This window comes from Syngnathoides biaculeatus, chromosome 2, assembly GCF_019802595.1.
Source record: "Syngnathoides biaculeatus isolate LvHL_M chromosome 2, ASM1980259v1, whole genome shotgun sequence".
NCBI classification, from domain to species: Eukaryota; Metazoa; Chordata; class Actinopteri; order Syngnathiformes; family Syngnathidae; genus Syngnathoides; species Syngnathoides biaculeatus.
The window spans coordinates 18,429,527-18,442,851 of record NC_084641.1 but is presented as its reverse complement, the minus strand read 5'-3'; the positions used below and the strand labels follow the sequence as shown (position 1 = coordinate 18,442,851).

Here is a 13,325-nt window from a genome sequence, read left to right as displayed (position 1 = left end):
CACCAATGAAATGAAATGGGCTTGTCAATGAATAAGATTTAGCAAAATTCCAGCAGTGGGGATAGATTTTACAAAGCTTCACAAATGTTCAATATGCCCACCATCTGACAATGCACATTTTCCCTTTTGCCTTCCTCTTGGGATTTTTTTGTCGCTTCAAATTCTGCTTTTTTTTTAATCAAATTTCCATGAAAATAAAAGATGCACACTCTTGTATGCTGTTCTTGAGAGTATACAAATATTCTAAACAAAATGCCTTTCATTGTGAGTGAACGTCATTCTTCAACCTAAAAAGTAAACAAATCAACTTCAAACTTAAGTCCAACATCATCATTTGGGCATATCTCCTTTAAATTCAAGATAATTCTCATTTGCAAAGAGACAAAGAAATTATGTCTATTTTGGGGGGTTACACCATGTATAATCACAAACAAGTACTATCGTAACGTGGTCGTCCGCCATGTTTTTTGTTTTTCATTTGAGAGGAATGCTTTGGGGTGAGTCCTCGTGATCTCCAACTGAGAGTTTTCTTCATTCCCAGCAGTCTCGAATGCAGCGTTAGCAAGTGCTGCAGTGCCATGGCAGCGTTGCCTTTCTGTTCATGATCTAATGTCATAGCAGTCCCTTCCCACCTTGCAAAATCACCCTCGTTGTGAGCAGTAGTGTGATGACGCCGGCGCAATCTGATCGGACACGTAATGCTTTTTTGAAGGTGATGTCCAAAACATCAGGAGTAAATGTGTTCAGAGGAAAACAATAAGGAATGCCTGCATTACGAAGTGACATTGAAACATGTGCATGATGATAAAGAGCAAAACATATCCATCACCTAGTTCTATCGTTCCAGTACTTATCCACATTAGGGTTGAGGATGAGCTAGATCTTAACCTTTAAGATAGATGAGGGACACACCCTGGACTAGTTATCAGCCAATCACAGGGCACATATAGATGAACAAACATTCACACTCGCGCCTTACTGTATAGATAATTTAAAGTCTTCAAGGAACCTTACGTGCGAGCTTTTGGAAATCAGGAGAAATCCCATGCAATTTCCTGGGCCAAGATTCAAACCCAGAATCCCTCAAGATTCAAACCCAGAATCCCTCAAATGGGAGGCAGACTTCCCAAACATTTATTCTGCCAAAAAAAAAAAAAAAAAGAGTCCTTTCATAATTGTGTACAAATGTGACAATTTCCAAAATATATTTGGAGTTGAAATCCATGTTAGCGATTGTGCTGCAATTCAGCAGAAGACAAGCGGGTGAAAGATTGGAAAAAGAAGAAATATTTTTGGATGCACCCGACCCGAGTGTGAATGCTCATCTCTCAGCATTTACACAGTGAGTGAAATGAGGCGCTCAGTGCCTCATAACCAGAACAAAGGCGTCATGTGTTGCAGGGTCCTTTAAACGGCTGCCCACTTCCCTGGCGGCCGCCACGCAAACATTCCTGACTGACAGTCCATCAGGGAAATCTGAAGGCGAGCAGGATGCTCTTTTATTAGCGCCTCCCTGTTTGCTGGAGCGGTCAGCTCCAATATGGGCCGCGCTTTTTGAGTGGCGTACGGCGAGATGATGGCTCCCCCGCTCTGATAAGGGTGAACGAGGGGTAAAGTGCTCTTCTGCAGAAAGGAAGCATCGGACCTCATCGCATTGCCGCTGGAGACCCGTGCCGCGAGCACGGCCTGCCCGGTTAAGACAACAGATTGTGAGTCTGTGTGAGTGGATCAGCCGTGGTGGGGTGTTGGAATCTTCCATCATCTGATGAATGTACACTGGAGTTGCGATCTTGACTTCCTCCACAACTCACCGAGATGGCTTTTGTTTCCCTTTGTCTGTTAGACACGGAGGACGCTACAGGGACATGCTGATGGCCTTTCTCCATCTTTTTTTTTCAACCGTAATTTCCGGCCTCCAGAGCGCACCTGATTATAAGCCTCACCCAGTACATTTGTAAAGGAAATACCATTTGGTACATACATGGGCCGCAACTGTGTAAAAGCTGCAAGTGCCCACATTGAAACCCACATTGAAACACGAGATTTTTACAAAGAAAGACGGTACACAGAAAGAGTTTTCAAAGTTTCAGTTCCTTATCTCATTTTAACATAGCAACAAAACTGTAGAACGAACAGGGCTCGTAAAAAAACAAACCTACACACCTACACAGTAGCAACACGGTAGCACAGCACTAACAGGGCCGGTTAAAAAAACATGCCTAAATCACTGAGACGCGGCAGTAACACAGCAGTAACATGCTAGCACAGCGCTAACGCTAGCAGCATGGCACTAAAGCGAGCACAGCAGTGCCAACAGGGCCGGCTAAAAAACATACTGGTAAAAATTACTGAGAAACGGCAGAAACACAGCAGCAACACGCTAACACAGTGCTAGCCCAGCGCTAACAGGGCCGTTTAAAAAACACATACCGGTAAAAGTCGCTTCCTTTCCACCAGTCTCACTCTTATCTTTTCCACTCGAGTGCCCCCTTGCGGCCATTAGAAAAAAATGCACGAATTAGCCGCTTAAACAGCAGGGTTGAAAGTGGGTGAAAAAACCCGCGGTTTATAGGTCGGAAATTATGGTAATCCTAATATGGATCGGCAAAAAACTGTCATCCCATAGTTATGTAAGTATACACCTATGTATCTCTCAATTTTTTTATCGATGGATAAAATGGAAAATGGATTCTTTACATCGAAATTAAGGAAATCACATGAAACAACAACTCATATTCCAAATTGCATACGAGTAACTCCTGTCTACAATGGGCTGTAAAAAAAAAAAAAATAAAGATCACTTCACCTGTTGCCATTGGCAGTGTAGCACATTTACATCATATTTTTAATTATCTATGCTGTCCACAGCAGATATTTTTGTATGAGCATAGAACATTCATCACAGTTTGTTTTAATTTTTGTTTGTTCAATTTGGATGAGGTTAGACATTGTTCACATAAAATTGTCATTCAAAAGACTTGACTGCCCTTAATATTGGAGCAAACTTTAAGGTACACGCTGTACCCTTTACATATTCTATATCATGAACAATTAAAGCGTTCCCAAGAGGATACATGTAGCTGTGCACACTAGACGCTAACAGCACAAGGCAGTGTTCTGTGTTCTATCATGTTTTGAAGTGAACCTCATCCTATTGTTTTTTTGGTCTGTCTGGACCGGCAGCATTGTACACCCTATCTAGAACTAAACACAACTTGAAAGGTGTCCTGGAGTCCACACTGGTCCGCTGCTATTACAGGCCAGTAAAGTACTTGATCCTGGGGTTACCGTTATTATAAGCCAATGTAGGGTCACCATAATTTAGAAGCTGATGGTTTCATTAAAGTAATGCAGTTTGATAATTGAAATAATTGCTTTAGATGATTACCAGATATGGCTTCACTTTGTTGTTTACTCTGTGCTCTGAAATACTCAAGAGTACAAATGTGCATTATGTTCAGAGCCCAAAAAGCTAAATACAACAAATACAGGGTACAGTTACTCATGTGTTAAACCAGGGGTGTCAAACTGTTTTTTGTCACGGGCCACAATGGAGTTCCGGTTTACCTCACCGGGCCGTTATAACTGTGAAACCATAAAAATCTTTGACCGCCTCATCATATTTCCGCATGGAATTTCTGAACAACTTTAGGAATCAAAAATCAAGGAAAATGTGTTTTTCAACGCTTGTTGTTTGGGAACACAAAAATCCTTATAATACCTAAATTTGATCATTTATGACATGACAATTTGAAATTTTGGTACAGATTTGAACAAAAATCACAAAAGTTAATACACATGATTTAGCTTCGCGGACTACTTAAAATCATGCGGCAGGCCGGATCTGGCCCCCGGTCTTGAGTTTGACACCTGTGTGTTAAACTATACAATACATATGATAATGATGCAAATATTTATCCAGATAAGCCACATACTGTCCACAAAGGCTCCACGGCAAAATAATACATTTGAAAAAAAGCATTCTACAAAGGCCACTGAAACATCAACATCCCATTAATGAGAATGTGACAAAATTATTTTAAAACTGGTAACTATTGCAAATGCATTCACAGTATAACAAAATAATAGTGGCAGGTTGTGTGGTAAATTAAAGTCGCCAAAGGTCATGGGCATGATGGACACATGTCCAATATTCTTATTTCAAGTCAAGATGAAACAGAATGTGTGCGTGCGTGTGCGTGCGTGCGTGTGTGTGCGTGTGTGTGTGTGTGTAGTGTTTGCGTGCGTGTGCAGGTGCAGCAGCGACCTCATGTGACGCGTCGTCCGCGGCTCATTCAAAGTGATGACTGGAGGTTCCGGAGAGCAGATTGTGTCGCTCTCAGACAGCTCGCTTCCAATTAGGCTTTGGGCCGACTGACGCAGAATATTATTTCATCAAAAGGGGCGCGCGCCTCAGTCGATGACATCATCAGCAAGGTGTAGGCTATGTGAAAAAAATTCTCATTACAGTTGGACGTGTCCTCAGTGTTTTTTTTTTTTTTTTTTTTAGCTTACCAAATTTGGCTTGTGAAAACATTTCTTTGATTAATTGCCTTAATTATTGTGATCCTTTTTGGCCAAACGAAGAGCCAGATGGCAGGAGATGGTGTCGCATCCGCTATCCCGTCGTATTAATCTGGCGGCGGGTCCATCTGAGCATCGTTTGCTACGCACACAATCTGTTGTCCTCTTTTGAGCCGCAAGTTTTCATGTGATTATATTAGGGCATCAAATATTCAGGTTGAGGGTGTACAAGAACGAGGCATTTATCTGCATGAATAACTTGTGTTTAGTGGAGGACGTAATGTGCTTAAAGTAGCATCTCTGTCATGCATACAGAAATCAAGATGGGCTTTTCCCCCCACGTGTGCTTTTTGGAGCCCAAACGGACACAGAACACCTCTTTTAAAGATGCTTTTTATGGTCTTGTCTGGGGATGGATGTGGAAAATGAATGTGTCCCTTTTTGATCAGGAATAATTGCGTGGACGTGTGGGGATTTTCAACACATACCTTTCCAGACCTCATGCATAATTTTAAGAAATGTTTTGAATCCTGAAAATCCTAAAAATGTCTTTGCCATTTTTGTTTTCAAAATAATGAAAGTCATAATGATGATAACAGTGTCTTTTGCACATTTAAATGCTAGTAATTAAAAAAAAAAAACATCAAGAGTTCAGACAGATTTATACAATCCATACTTCCAGCCATCCATTTTCTTCTCACTGGAGCCTATCCCAGTTGTTAACGGGCAGGAGGCGGGGTACACCCCGAACTGGTTGCCAGCCAATCGCAAGGCACATAGAGACAAACAGCCGCACTCACATTCACACCGATGAGCAATTTAGAGTATCCAATTAATGTTGCATGTTTTTGGGATGTGGGAGGAAACCGGAGTGCCCGGAGAAAACCCACGCAGCCACGGGGAGAACATGCAAAATACACACAGGCGGGGTTGGGATCGAACCTTGGGTCCTCAGAACTGTGAGGCCAACGCTTTACCGGCTGATCCACTCTGCCACCCTTTATATAATATAATAATATATTACATTATATAATATATATAATGTGCTAATATATTTTTATATTATATATATATGTTTAAATAATATATTTATAGAATATATAAATCAAAGAATCTACAGAAAAAACAAAAATGGCTATATCCACTCTTCATATAGTTTGAAATGGAAGGATTTTTTTTTAATTGTACAGCAATAATAGCTGTAAATTTCCAAGCAGAACCCAAGTGGGATTGCGATATACAGCATGACTAAAACCCTACCAGTCTTGCTCAGAGTCAGCCTGGATCAGCTCCAGCTCATCTGTGACCCTATCATGGGGACCGGCGCTCTAGAAATGGAAGGATGGCTTAGTGGAGATAAATAGAGCTCTGTATATGCCCCCCACCCTCAGCCCACAGCCCCTCCACAAAGCGACAAAATGTCTGAACATGGACCGTGGATTGCAGAAGAATGTGGACTGTTTTGTTGTTGATTTGGGGTTTGCACCAACAGAGGGTGGACTTCATTTCTGGCCCAATGACTTCTGCTTAAATGACCCCTCAGAAAAGTATGTAAACTGTGTTTTAAACAAATACAATAAAAAGTGGTTACCACAGCATATAAGGTTCGTGGGGTATAGAGCAGCATCTGGTTTGAAATGTTTCAATATTCAAATATAAGATTTGTTGGAAGCGTTGAAATATTTCGTTGCCTCAACACGAAGGGCAGAGTGGTGTAAAGTGAATGCAAGGAGTTAGCACATAAATAACTTGGGTACCGTTTGAGGAGTTTTTGTTTTCATTTCAGGGCAAGAATCAGTAGACTTAATTTGATCACGCTTGACTTGTGTGTTTGAATCCAAAAATGTTTGGCTCGGAGCGTCGGACTCTGTTGTCTGTCCGTTCCATCGCTTCACTTTTGTCGTGAAGCAAAGGCGATGTAATGGATTTCACTACTTGGCAGCAACCTGAAGAGAGTGCAGTTCATTCACACCCAACTAGCTTGCATGCTGAGATGGTCAGCTGAAGACAGGAAGAAGTACAAACGTATTTCAACAAAATTTAATGCTATTGCCACAGAAAGTCTGATTTTGACTGATAATGTCCTAATAATGGCGGCACGGTGGATCGGCTGGAAAGCATTGGCCTCACAGTTCTGAGGATCCAAATTCGATCCCAGCCCCGCCTGTGTGGAGTTTGTATGTTCTCCCCGTGCCTGCATGCGTTTTCTCCGGGCACTCTGGTTTCCTCCAACATCCCAAAAACAACAACAACAACATTAATTGGACACTCTAAATCAGGGCTCAACGACCTTTTTGAGGCTGAGGGCTACTTCGTGAGCACCGACCGTATGAAGGGCTACGTGACCTGTTTGCGGCAAATTTCAGACTCACTTCATTACACGTACATAAAATATTTTTGTTTTAATTTATTGTAGTAAATGACATTACAGTTATTTTAAAATTTTAATTTACGTAAGCAAGTCACATTCAGAATTTAAAGCACAAATAATAGTAACAGTTTGTGGGCTATGGTATTTTTAGAACATACCTCGCGGGCACCTTATGTGGTCCTCGCAGGCTACCATTCGCCCGCGGGCACCGCGTTGGTGACCCCTGCTCTAAATTGGGGCTCGGTGTGATTGTGAGTGCGGCTGTTTGTCTCATTGTGCCCTGCGATTGGCTGGCAACCAGTTCAGGGTGTAACCTGCATCCTGCCCGTTGACAGCTGGGATAGGCTCTTGCACTCCCCGTGACCCTCATGTGGGTAAGCAGCAAAGAAAATGGATGGATGGATGGATGGATGGATGGATGGATGGATGGACGTTTTTATAATATGCTACTACATGTTGAGCCTAAAAACCTGATACAGGGTCGCAGTTTTTCTGTTGCAGCACACCAGTAGGTGGGCCCTGATCTCACTCATTGTGTTTTTTTCATAATGGCCCACATCAGTTGGGTTCAATCGTGATGTGGCCTAAAACAATCATTCGTAGCCCTGACTGTATGCTGACTTTGCATTTCAGGAACTTTTGTGCCAAAATTTCACCGTTCTAAGGACCAGGGTTCAAATACCGGCCGCACCTGTGTGGAGATTGCATGTTCGCCCTGTGCCTGCGTGGGTTTTCTCCGGGCACTCCTGTTTCCCCCCACATCCCCAAAACACGCAAGATTAATGGGACACTTTAAATTGTCCTTAGGTGTGATTGTGAGTGCGTCTGTTTGTCTCGATGTGCCCTGCGATTGGCTGGCAACCAGTCCAGGGTGTACCCCGCCTCCTGCCCGTTGACAGCTGGGATAGGCTCCAGCACTTCCACGACCCTTGTGAGGGTAAGCGGCTGAGAAAATGAATGGCTGGATGGATGGATGGCTGGATGGACGGACGGACAGATACATGTTCAAATGAACCGTTCTGATCATTTGATTGATTGGCGATCAAATTCCCATCCCTCATCTGCTCAATGCACAGCATCATGCCACAGTCTTCTGCTGGCTAAACCACTGAAATGATCAGTTGTAGTGCGTCAGAGTAGTTGAAGTCCCTCGAGGGCGTCATCAGAGCCGCTTTACTCGAGACTTGCAAGGAAATAATGGGCCAGAAGGGAGGCAACGACATGCTCCTGTTTAAAGGCAAATCAAATACTATTTCATCCCGTGATGTCAATTAACCTCCAGACATATTTTGTCAAAAGGAGGCAGCCCAGGCTCGATTGTTCTGTCTATGTCCTCGTGTGCACTAAGGCTGTTTCCTGACAGGAAGCGATGACGAGGAAAAGCATTTGCAGATATTTACAGATGGCTGCGGGCCTCAAAATTAACACTTTGCCATTTCGTTCCTTTTTTGTGTGCGGCTGTGTTCAGAATTAACTTCAGACGTCAAGCGTGTCATCAAGTCTGTCATCGGGATGTCTGACAGCGTCGGCGTTTGATCGTGACTCACACATGTCGTCAGATATCAAGATGTCAAATATTACACCTTGTGGCGGGTGCGCGTCGCCATCTAATCATAGCTCACAGAGGACACAACTTTTATTTCGCTTGTTCTCCACACAAAAAGACCACCGCGACTTTGTTTGGAACCCAACTTTTTTTTTTCTTTTGACTGACACATCCACACTTATTTTAAGTGTTTTGAAATTGACACACACCATTAATTGCTACTTTCATGTAAGGGAGAGGGTGATAGTTATCGCGGCAACCCACAGAATGTTCACTGATGCCATTTTTCTTGTACGTTACATGGCATAAATCTCCAAGATGAAAATGTCACGGGGCAGCTTCATTTTGCAAAGAGCTTTTGATTGCCATGCACATGTAATTGATTGTTGCAAGGACAGCGGGAAATCTGGAAATGTCATAACAGTCTTGCTTAGGTCGCTCCCTCCGCTAAGAAATCAATGAGAAGTAAAAAGAGGTATTGATTGGCGGGCAGCAAAAGTGAAGCCTGAGACAGCCTGAGAGCATTTGGGGGGGTTGTTTGTGTGTGGGCGAAGTAGCTGAGCATGAGTACAGTCATCCAGGTACGTCGTGCACACATCGCCAGAAGATAGTCTTACTACTTATTCTGCAGCTTTTTCTCCGTGATTCACCATATTAAAAATCATTACTATGAAGTAATTGTACCTTTAAACCTACTTAAAGAGTACAGCTTCTTCTTGTTTGAGCCATTTGCATTGCGTTGTGACAGATAGAAGGGCAATTTACAAAACTAGAGATTGCTCAATAATTTGTAAGATAACAGACCAACGTGGGGAATGACCATATGTAAAATTGACAAAAAAAAAAGAAATTTACTAAAGCATATATCTCCAAATTGTGAACTGTTTTGTTTACAATCATTAAAAAAATCCCCTTATCATTTGGAAGGAAGAAAAAAACACAACATAGTTTTACGAAACAAAAGGTTTTGTGGTAAAATGTTTGCTTCAGCAGCTTCGGTGGAGCAGTAATATTCAATTCAAGCTCTCAATAACACAAACTATATACATGCACAATAGAATTTAAAATAAATTAAAAAAATGAAAAAAAAGAAAAAACTCATTTACATTTGTTTTGAATTTGTTTAGCTAAATCATTGGTTAATTAACTAGAATTCATTATAAAAATGAAATTATTTTTTATTTATTTTGTAACTATTTTACATAGCTTTTTTTTTAAAACCTGATCTACAAAATATCAAGCCCATGTGTTGGTTTTAAAAGTCTAAATGTAAAATGTAGTGCTTGAGCACAAAAGTGGGCTCAGCCTTTGTCCATCCATACCTGCATGGAACTATAGTATTATTGTAATAAGCTTGTAACAAGCAGTTTCCGAACTGTCTCCTACTTTTTCATTGTGTTAGGCCTGACGTCTGTGTTAACTTTATAGCTCAGGTTTGGACACAGACATCGTGCAAATACACTAATGCTATTTGACATTGTTTTATCTCAACTCACGACATGATGAAGACGACAAGTTGTTCTTTGTGGTTAGTGTGCACATTTGTGAGCTTCATTCGCGACAAGCAGTGTTGTAGCAGAAATAAACAGGCCAATTATATGAACTCAATCTGCTGAGAAGTAACTCTGGTCAAAAATGTCGCACTCGATTGTAAATTTGAACTTCAACTTGTAATTTGTCTGGAGTTGTGGTCCTCTGTAGGTGGTGCTACTATGCCTCACGCACTCAATTAATAAATTCAGCAGTTTTTACATTATTTTGGTAACACGGAAAACTTAGTACGCATAGTTGAACCTTAACCTGCTGTCTCACCCTTGAAAATATGCAAGTGTTTCTACTCTAAATTTAATGAAGTAAGTGTTAATCTTGGGAGTGTGAATCATTCCTACACGATGGTGTGTTGAAACAGGAAATTCCTCAAATGACTGACACTTCCTGAGATTCCTCCATCCAACAAGCAAGCAAGCACTGTGCGCTCTGAAGTTCCAAACGTCGTACACTAAATATTTGCTCCTGTACGCTCTCTGTACCAATGGTCTTGGACAACTTGCTGCCAGTGTCTGGATGTCGCCGTAAAAGTAATCTAGTATGGCCGAAGCACTTAGCTACATTCTGTAGACGTAAGGGAAAGAGTGTGTTGGCTGACAAACAGGGCCCTGCCGCCGTAAATCTAGGCCTCACTATGCCAAGCGCCCGCTATCACGGATAAAGCTTCAAAACACTTCAGCCCGTGGATTTACGATGGACACCTCGGCTTTTTTGACCTTTGCATATCTCCATCTGAAGATATAAATTTGCCTTGACACAGATTGGAGGCTTTAACAGTGGTTTATGACATGCTAAATCTCAGCTAAGCAGTGCCAGCCTCCTGTTTTGTTAGCTAGGTAGTGAGGTTGCCTTCGTCCTACCCTAAGGCAGTAAGTACCTTTAGAGAAAGCGTAGAGTAAGGATCAGGATCAGGATCTCTTCTCATTTAGTGGTTTAAAGTCTTATTAGCAGATCCTACAAGATCCATGAGATAACCTGTTTGGAGTGGAAGATTCTTTGTTTACATTTTTGTTTTGAATCAATTTTCGCAACACGAAAGGGAGACAAGCTTTCACTGTCATAAAATGTTTGAATAGCAACCAAATAATGTTTTAAACCAGTGATTCCCAGCCAGTGGGCTACGGAAAATTATTTAACTTTGCTTAATTGGTCTGAATTTATTTTTTTTTTATTACTAATAATGTATCTTTTTCATATTATATATGCCAGCAATGTATAGTGACAAGCAGAAAAACATCTATCCAGTTTTTGTGAATTTTGTGTGGGGGTGTGCCCTAACATTTTTCTAACGTAAATTATTTACCTCATCTTCATAAAGATTGGGAAGCAGTTTCAAGGATAGGATAGGGTGTGGCATGAGTGCAGTTAAAAAAAAAAAGCTGCAAAATGTAGCAAACATCCCATTAGCTAACTTTTTTTCAGTCCCATCATTACGGAAAACAACAAACAACATTTGGGACATCAGCTGATTCCTTGCCAATTTTCAAACGACTTTATCCTTGCCCTTCAAATGTAGGATCCGCCTTGTTTGAGCGCCTACCTGTTCACTGTCATGTTGTTCGTCTGAATGTTTCTGACTGTGTTCCTTTCATCTCTCCTTGTCCTTTCTCTGCTCTTTTGGGCAGTGGAGCCTCAAGTTGTGTAATGAGCCTCTAATGATTGCAGCTGGAGATTCTGCCTAACAAAACTTACGCAGACCTGCGACATAGCCAGGAAACGGAATTTGAACAATTACTTTGACCTTCATTCATCAAATCTTGGCCACTCTTGTAATAAAAGCCGTGCCTCAATTATCAGTGAGTGCATTGTCTGTCCTCTCCCATCTCAATAGAAAAACAAGGTGGTGTCACTAGGCAGCTGTTACCACCATATGTCAGGGTCGACAGTATTCCGAATCATATTGGTGAATTATCGCAATATACGTAATAGTCAAAGTTGTACACTAATACGGATGTTATCTACTGGTGAATCGGGCCTAAAAAATAGGTCGTGAACAGTTAGAAAACGTTTCTATTGATCATACCCGTATTCAGATGTCTTTCAGAGGCATACCAAGATTCCACATGGACCATATTAGGTGTTATTCACTTCCGCAAACAAAAACAGTGCAGCTCAGCCTCATTGGTATGTCAAACTCATGGGAAATGGGTATGTTCAAAGTAAATAAAACGTTTATTTTACTTGACTTCTATAAAAGTGGGTTGCGAGTTTGCAACAATGGGAAAATGCTCATCCAGGGTGATGACACTTGAGGACTAATATGTTGGATTCACTAAAACAATTTGAAGACACAGATTATAGTGGGAATAATATTAAATATAAATATTTGTTTTGAAACATAAAGGCCTCCTCAGTGAAAAAAAAAAAAAATAAAAACAGAAACCGGCCTGGTATTCTCTGCCACAGAATAAATCTTTTTCTGGGGTTTGTAACATTGTTGTTACTGTAGTCAACCACTTCTTTTCCCGTGTGAAAACAGCACCGGTTTCTTGCCCTTGAATCACAGTTCCTATTAAAGGTCGTTAAGAAAAATTGGAGTTACAAACGTCGGCTGAGAGGCAAGAGTCGGACATTCCAGCAACGCCTGCCAGAAGGTTAATTGGTGCCTCTGGAAGTTTGCTACTCGGGGCATCTGATAGAAGCGCCTAGAAGAGTAGGAAGGGCAGCTGTTAATCTCCCACGATACCTCCCAGCGTGATAACATGGACTTTCATATTCAAATTGATGTAACTATAAGCGCCGGCACTCCCTTGCTGAATGCACAATTATTTTACCCAAAAAAAGGTGAAATTAAAGTGAATTTTGGAGTTTACAAAAAGCATGGGCATTCAGTTTCCCTCTAGCCTCAAAAAACGCTAATAGCTCCACTTTGACGTTTGTTCTTGTCAGTTGAGCTTGTCAGAGCTCTCGCTATATATAAGACACTAAATAAAACATACCTCCACGCTCCCTCAGCATCCAGGGTGTTTTAGAGGCCATCACGGATGTCGGTCGGCCAATCAAAACATCGCTCTTACGGCGGATCAAGGTCACAGCACGTCGGGGGCTTTTGTGTGTATTCATGATGCCACGTTCTCTATATTTGTTTTAAAAGTCCAAAGCCCATCGCCAACTTGTGGCCATTAGCTAGCAAGCAACTCACCTCCAGGCTTTCTCTGGAGGCGCTTGTGAAATATTGATTTAAAAAGGAAAAAGTTTTATTTTCAGAAAGAAAAGAGGCGAGGCGTTCCTCGAACCGGCCGGCGTGGGAGCGGCGAGTGCTGCTTGGAAGAGAGGGGAAATATTAACCACGTGAAAGGCATAAGTGCACCCGGGCACGGCTGTTATGTCCCATTC

General features: G+C 41.7%; 1 protein-coding gene across 2 annotated transcripts in view; it reads left to right on the top strand.

Moving 5' to 3' along the window:
* LOC133510731 (teashirt homolog 2) overlaps positions 1-13,325 on the top strand; it is a 57,272-nt gene that overhangs the window by 38,522 nt on the left and 5,425 nt on the right. The window contains exon 1 of one of the 2 annotated variants that reach the window (XM_061839034.1): positions 1,543-1,709. The exons of the other annotated variant lie outside the window; for it this stretch is intronic. The gene's annotated coding sequence lies outside the window, so the exon portion shown is untranslated. Of the gene's footprint in view, positions 1-1,542; positions 1,710-13,325 lie in introns of those variants that run through there. 2 annotated transcript variants of the gene reach the window in all.